The sequence below is a fragment of the Aegilops tauschii genome, chromosome 7 (assembly GCF_002575655.3).
Source record: "Aegilops tauschii subsp. strangulata cultivar AL8/78 chromosome 7, Aet v6.0, whole genome shotgun sequence".
Classification (NCBI taxonomy): Eukaryota; Viridiplantae; Streptophyta; class Magnoliopsida; order Poales; family Poaceae; genus Aegilops; species Aegilops tauschii.
The window spans coordinates 582,520,219-582,527,499 of record NC_053041.3 but is presented as its reverse complement, the minus strand read 5'-3'; positions in this window follow the sequence as shown (position 1 = coordinate 582,527,499).

Genomic DNA, 7,281 nt, shown 5'->3' with positions numbered 1-7,281 from the left:
GGGTATAAAGTTGAAAAGGAAAGGCTTCTCTCGCTGATTCAGTCCATGGATATAAAAGCCGAGTCCACGATTTTGCAATCTGCTGAGCTTCATATTAAGCTTGATGCGGAGATGAGGTTGAAAGAACTTCTCCGTGAATAAGAATTGAAGTGGGCGTTGCGGGCCAAGGTTCGCAAAGTGGTCCAGGGGGGCGCAAAGACTCAATTCTTTCATTTGATTGCTAATGGCAAACACAGAAAGAAGAGAATCTTTCAACTTGAGCAAGATGAAGGAACGATTGTAGGACAGGACAACTTGAAGCTTTATATCACCGAATATTATAAGCAGTTATTTGGACCTCCGGAGGATAGTTGTGTATCCCTCGATGAGTCCAGGATTGAGGATGTGCCTCAAATAACTGCTCACGATAATGATATTCTGGTTGCCCCTTTCTCGGACAAGGAGGTGTTTGATGCTATAGCGCAGATGAAAAACAATAAGGCTCCCGGGCCTGATGGATTCCCGGCGGAGTTTTACAAGAGATGTTGGCACATTATTAAGGGGGATTTACTGCCAACGGTCCATGATCTTTTCTCTGGTCAGCTTCAATTATTTCACTTAAATTTTGGAACAATAACATTGCTTCCTAAGAAAACGGATGCGGTGAGAATCGAACAGTTTAGGCCAATATGCCTTCTCAATGTTAGTTTCAAATTTTTTACCAAGGTTGGGACGAATAGGCTCACACAGATTGCGCATTCTGTGGTGCAGCAATCCCAAACTGCTTTCATGCCGGATAGAAACATCCTCGAAGGGGTGGTGGTCCTGCATGAAACTCTCCATGAAATCTACTCGAAAAAATTGGATGGAGTCATCTTTAAGGTGGATTTTGAGAAAGCGTACGATAAAGTAAAATGGCCATTCCTACAACAGGCTTTGCATATGAAAGGTTTTGATGAAATCTGGCGACGTCAGGTTGAGTCATTTACGCAAAAAGGGATTGTTGGAATCAAAGTGAATGATGAGATCGGTCATTATTTCCAGACACAAAAGGGCCTGCGACAAGGGGATCCGATGTCTCCTATATTGTTCAACATTGTAGTGGATATGTTGGCAATTCTAATAGGAAGGGCAAAGGAGGCTGGTCAAGTGGGTGGCCTGGTGCCTCACCTAGTCGATGGAGGTGTGTCCATTCTCCAGTACGCTGATGATACAATCATCTTTATAGAGCATGACTTGGAAAAGGCAAAAAATATGAAGCTGGGGTTATGCTTATTTGAACAATTGACCGGGTTAAAAATTAACTTTCACAAAAGCGAATTGTTCTGCTTTGGTAGAGCCAATGATGAACAAGAGGCTTATAGGCAATTGTTCGGGTGTGATTTGGGGGCTTTGCCTTTTACCTACTTAGGAATACCAATACACCAACGTAAGCTGACAAACGCAGAGTGGAAGTGCATCGAGGATTGATTTGAAAAGAAACTGAGTAGCTGGAAGGGCAAGCTCATGTCGTACGGAGGCCGTTTAATTATGATAAATTTGGTTCTCACGAGTATGTCTATGTTTCTTTTGTCTTTCTTTGAAGTCCCAGTTGGAGTTAGGAAAAGACTGGACTTCTATCGATCGCGCTTCTTTTGGCAAGGTGATGAGGTAAAAAGAAAATACCGGTTAGCCAAATGGGATATCATCTGTAGACCGAAAGACCAAGGTGGTCTTGGTATTGAGAATCTTGAAGCTAAAAACAGATGTCTTCTCAGCAAGTGGTTGTGGAAGTTATCTAGTGGGACTGACGCCACTTGGGTGCAAATCCTCCGTAGCAAGTATCTTCAAACCAAAACTCTGTCTCAGGTGACAGTAAGACCGACTGATTCACCCTTTTGGAAAGGGCTTATGAAAGTAAAGCTTTCCTTGTTTAATAGGACAAAGTTTATTGTTGGTAATGGGGCCAGTACGAGATTCTGGGAAGATACTTGGCTTGGAGAGGCACCCTTAGCAATCCAATATCCGTCTTTGTATCGTATGGTTCAAAGACGTGAGACCTTTGTTGCTACGGTATTTCAATCGATCCCCCTTAATATTCAGTTCAGAAGGGTTTTAGTGGGTAATCGTTGGGAAGAATGGCTACATCTAGTAAGGAGACTGATGGGCATTCAGCTTTCCCAACAACCAGATGAATTACGCTGGAAGCTCACTAGGTCTGGAGTTTTTACTGTTAAATCAATGTATGTTGATGTTATCAATTCAAGCTCCATCCCTCGGTCCAAACATGTGTGGGCTGTCAAAGTCCCTTTGAAAATCAAAGTGTTTATGTGGTCTCTCCATAAACAAGTTATTTTAACTAAGGACAACTTGACAAAGCGTAATTGGACAGGATCTACTAGGTGTAGCTTCTGTGATCGGGATGAGACGATCAAACACCTTTTTCTTGATTGCCCGCTAGCTAAAGTTTTATGGAGGACGATCCATATTGCGTTTAATATTACTCCACCGAATTCAGTCAACACGTTATTTGGAACGTGGCTTAACGGGGTTGAGCCCAAGTTAGCGAGACATATTCGTGTCGGAGTCTGTGCCTTGGTGTGGGCGCTTTGGAATTGCAGAAATGATCTGGTTTTTAACAGGACAACACACATTCATTTTTTGCAGGTTATTTTCAGAGCCACGGCGTTGATCCGGTCGTGGTCGCTACTCACTACGGCGGAGGCCAGGGAGCATTTGGTTACTAGATCTATCCGCTGGGAGATGGTAGCTCGGGATATCTTCAACCGGTTTGGATGGCGATCATGTAATAGGATAGGCAATTAGTTTACCTTTATCCTTTTATGCCAGCCGGTTGTGGTGTCCTTTTCCTGGTAGTTTGTGTTTCTAGCCCTTTTGGCTCTATGTGAGCTTTTTTTTTCACTTTTCAGTACGAGACTTTGAGACCTTGTTGGACCTTTTTTTGAGATTTAATAAGAGGGCCGTATGCATCGTTCAGATCCAGAGGCCGGGGAGATCCCCCTTTTCGAAAAAAAAGATCTTAGGTATTCTTTGGTTTTTTTTGGACATTTCGGTTTCTTTTTCATAGGTTTGTAGTAAACGGTGTACTTTTTTCAATACTGTCAAGATTTTTTTAAAATTTACAATGAACACTTTTTCATATACGCATAGATTTTTTATTATGCAATGTTTTTTTGTAAATACACACTGAACATTATTGTATAATATATGATGATCCATTTTGGTAAATGCGTTGAGAATTTTTTAATGTACAATGATCTTTTTTAATTATATAATGATGAACATTTTTTAAGATATATATTGATTTTTTTACAAAACACATACTCCGACTAGAGAATTTTCTACATATATTTTCATATTTTTAATGGATTTTTAAAATATCCTATTTCTAAAAAACAACAACCGGATTTTTGGTGAAAAGAAAACTAGAAAACTATATCAAGTTATCCAATCAAGCTGCATTGCAAACATATGTTGTTAGCAGATATATTAAAGTATTTAAACATGCAAGTTCAAAGCATATGACAACCAACATGTGTGTCCAAACTATTGGAACTAGTTTTGCGAGAACGTTGAAAGTCTACAATGTTTTCTCGAAGGATGAAACGGACGATCTATGGATTCGAACCAAAGAATGGCAGAAAATTAAACTCAAGGGTAAAGTTTACCCTACCCAATTAATAATTTACCCTCCTTTTTTAAAAACATAGCCACAATCCACCACATAAACAAAGTGTTAATTGCACAATGGTACCATAATTGGGGCACCTCTAGTGACCGGGATCCTAGGCTCACTGTGATGTTTCATTTCGAGTGAAACATTAGTCTTATTATAACGAGAGAAAAGGCATATCCAGTTGTTTCATTATTTAATAAAATGAACACTGAGCTGTTGGCATTTGGGCATATCGAGATGTAGTATGTGGAGTTTAGTTGACGTTACATGACATTGTATGGATTTAACGATTTGTTAATGAGGTACCCGGTTGTAGACGGGGACATTTGTGGCGTGACCGGTCATTGTGTCTATAGACGCACCTGGGCGCACTTGCAGACGTTAAGGAGGGAGGGGGGGGGGGGGGGGGGGTAGCTAGACTGGGCTGTAGATGCTCTAAGAACGGCGATCTTCGAGTTTCCCATCAGTGGAAAAAGGAAATTAGGACGGAAAAATAGTGGTGCCGTCAGTTGTACAAACGTCCTCACTCGGATGCAAGATCTTTACGTCACTACATCTTTTTTCAATACATCTTGTCGCGCTGCTGGATTTGAGCCAAGCTCCAGATCGCGTCCTTGGCCTGCAGCCGTGCCATCACTTAGTCAATGGTGCACCGCTTCTTCAAGAAGATGAGCTTGTTCCTTTCCTTTCATTAGGTCAACCAAACGAAAATAGTGGCAGTCCTCCAAACCGCCTTGTCATGCAGCTGCAACAAAGCCATCTATGTTGCCACCGTTGCCTCCGAGTGCCAAACGCCATGAGTGGCGTATTACGAAAAGTAGAGAGCATATTTACAGTCACATTTCTCCATACGGTCTAGGAGAAAGAGCATTCCGCCAAGAAGTGATCCCAGCTTTTTCTCGGTGGCCGCAGAGCGCACATTTTGGATTGCAAAGAATGTGTTCCTTAGTCTTGTGAGAGGTCAGACACCAGTCACACACAACAAGCTATGTAAAAATCTTTAGTTCGAAGAAGCCTCATTGGCAATCTAGAACAAAGAAAGACCCTCGCTATTGATCTACTCCACGAACAACATCCTATGTTCATATCTTGCCATGAATAGGTCGTCAGTCGTCCATCTCCAACACAACAAATTGTGTGCATCCGCATCAAGCATGACATCGTGTGTGGTTTCCAAAGTTCACATAACTCATGTGGGGTTCTAGGATGAAGGATTTGGCTTGACACACCTGACCCATTTGTCACCAGCGATGAGGATTTGGCTTGATACACCTTGCCCATTTATCACAAATGGTGACTAGTGTCGTGGACGGAGACTCGCCTGGTAGAGTGTGCAACTGGCATTGGGAGGACAACGATGCAAGTCCACTGATATTGGAAAAATGTACAAGTGCGTGGGGTAGAACTCCCAAACGAATTCCTAATGCATCCTATTCCTATAGATCACATCTTGCTACTATTTTGACATCATGCATCTTTGTGCTAGTCCTCGCTCAAATAGTGTCACTTTATGTGTCTCTTCACGGCCATTTGAATGGATGGTTCTGGCAGTATATATCAGGTTTCAGATGAGTGAGTAACTCGATCTTCATTGCTTTACCTACTACGACTAGAGTGGCATGTGCAAAAGAGCTGAGTTGATAGCATTTATGCATAGGACTTCCATATTTCCGCTCATGAAGAGAAGATGACAATGTCAGTACTATGGGCACGTTTCCCTTCTTCATTTTAGCAAATATGGCAGACAATAGTGCATTAATATTTATAAATCAAATTGATCAGCTTGGAAGTTTTTCTCCTTCATAATGTAAATGAACGAAAATACATAACCTATATATAATCCATCAACGCACCACTACCATGTTACATTGTTACATTATATTCTCAAGGACGGGGAACCACATCGTGCAGTTCATCCATCGATCCATCAAAACATGTACCAATGTGAGCCCTAGGTGGCATGCACAAGCAAACAAGATGTGAGCACCTCTCATTTTACACACATTGAAGAATACTACTCCCTCTGTCTCATAATATAAGAGCGTTTTTAACACTACGCTAGTGGCAAAAATGCTCTTATATTATGAGACGGAGAAAGTAGTATATATGGTACTTCCATCGTCACGGTCCTCGAGTCATTAGGCGAAACAGTTGAGGTCGCAGCACCTCATTAGCAGGGTGCTCAGCCACGTCCTACACTTCTGCAATAAAATAACATAATTAGGCGTCGATAAAGGCTACAATTAACAACGATAATGGTATTTGCAAATTCATAAAGTGCTTGGAGCAAATTTCTAGTCGTTAACTAAAAATGTATTCCATACTACTCCCTCCGTTTCATAATATAAAAACGTTTTTTACACTACACTTATGGGACAGAGGGAGTACTATTTACTGGCGGAGGAATCGACTAGCAAAGTGTATTTTCAGAAATATTTTTGCAAAACCGAAGCCATACGCCCATTACTTTTATATATATATTTTTTCAGCATAAAAAATGTCTATGTAGGATTGGAGCTCTTGTGTTGTGAAAGTTCCCTGAAGTGCATACATAACGATCAATCATTTCTTAAAGTAATTCAATTTCTTTCTTCTGTTGAAAACTCCCCTGAAACATGCAATGCAAATGCAACCATCATACGCAGAAAAATAATTACAGTACATAGTAGTACATACCCGTAGTCGTTTACCGCATAGCATGTCCGGTGGAATCTCATATAAGTCATCGTCAACAGCCTTGACCGACGTGAAGGAGAAAGACTTCACTGCCGCGTGTGGCCCAGAGTCTGCCACCCAGGTTTGCCTCGCCACCGCGTGGGGCCCAATGTCGTAACCAATGAAATCCTGCTTGAGTGATTTGTCTGCCGTGACAGCTCGTAGCACTGGTTGACGACGGCCGCCGTCCAGCCATCGTGGTCGCCATCGCCATGGTTGTCCCACTCTCCAAAAGCTGGGACGCGTCTCCTGCGCCCTGCCCTCGCTCTGCACACAAATACGTAAGTTGTCGTGAAGCTAGAACATAATTGATTTGATGCCAACAATTGGCATTGCCAATATTTGGTAAGCCAACATTTGGCAAAATCAAAATTTATTAAATATTAGCAATTTTTTATGAGGTTGAGAAAAAAAATTGGTATCTAACCAATTACTAACCAACATTTGGCATTTGCCAAATATTGACATGTCAATTTTTAACATCAAACCAATCATGCTCCTAGAGACCATGAAAAGCTAGCCAACACAGAAGATACATACGCCACCGGTACAAATACATAAGCTGGGAGGCAACTCGTTCGCATTCGGGGTGGCAGAAACACATGCCTTGAGGCCAACTCCACCGCGCGACCCCATTCTGTCCGGCCCCGTCCGTTTGGGGTAAAACGGACAAACGAGGTGGCCCAGCGCGCGATGGCCCGGACCCATCTTGTCCGTTTGTGTCCGGGCCGACCCATTTTGAGTGCAAACTTGCGCCGGGTTTGGGTCGCGACGGACACCAAACGGACGCGCGCCTCGTCCGCGTCGGGGCCGCGTGGCAGGCGGCCACCTAAATGCGCACGAGCGGGCGGCCCCACCTGTCATCCGCACATCGAAAGGTCGCCGTACTGGGATATGAGGATGCCGGTTCC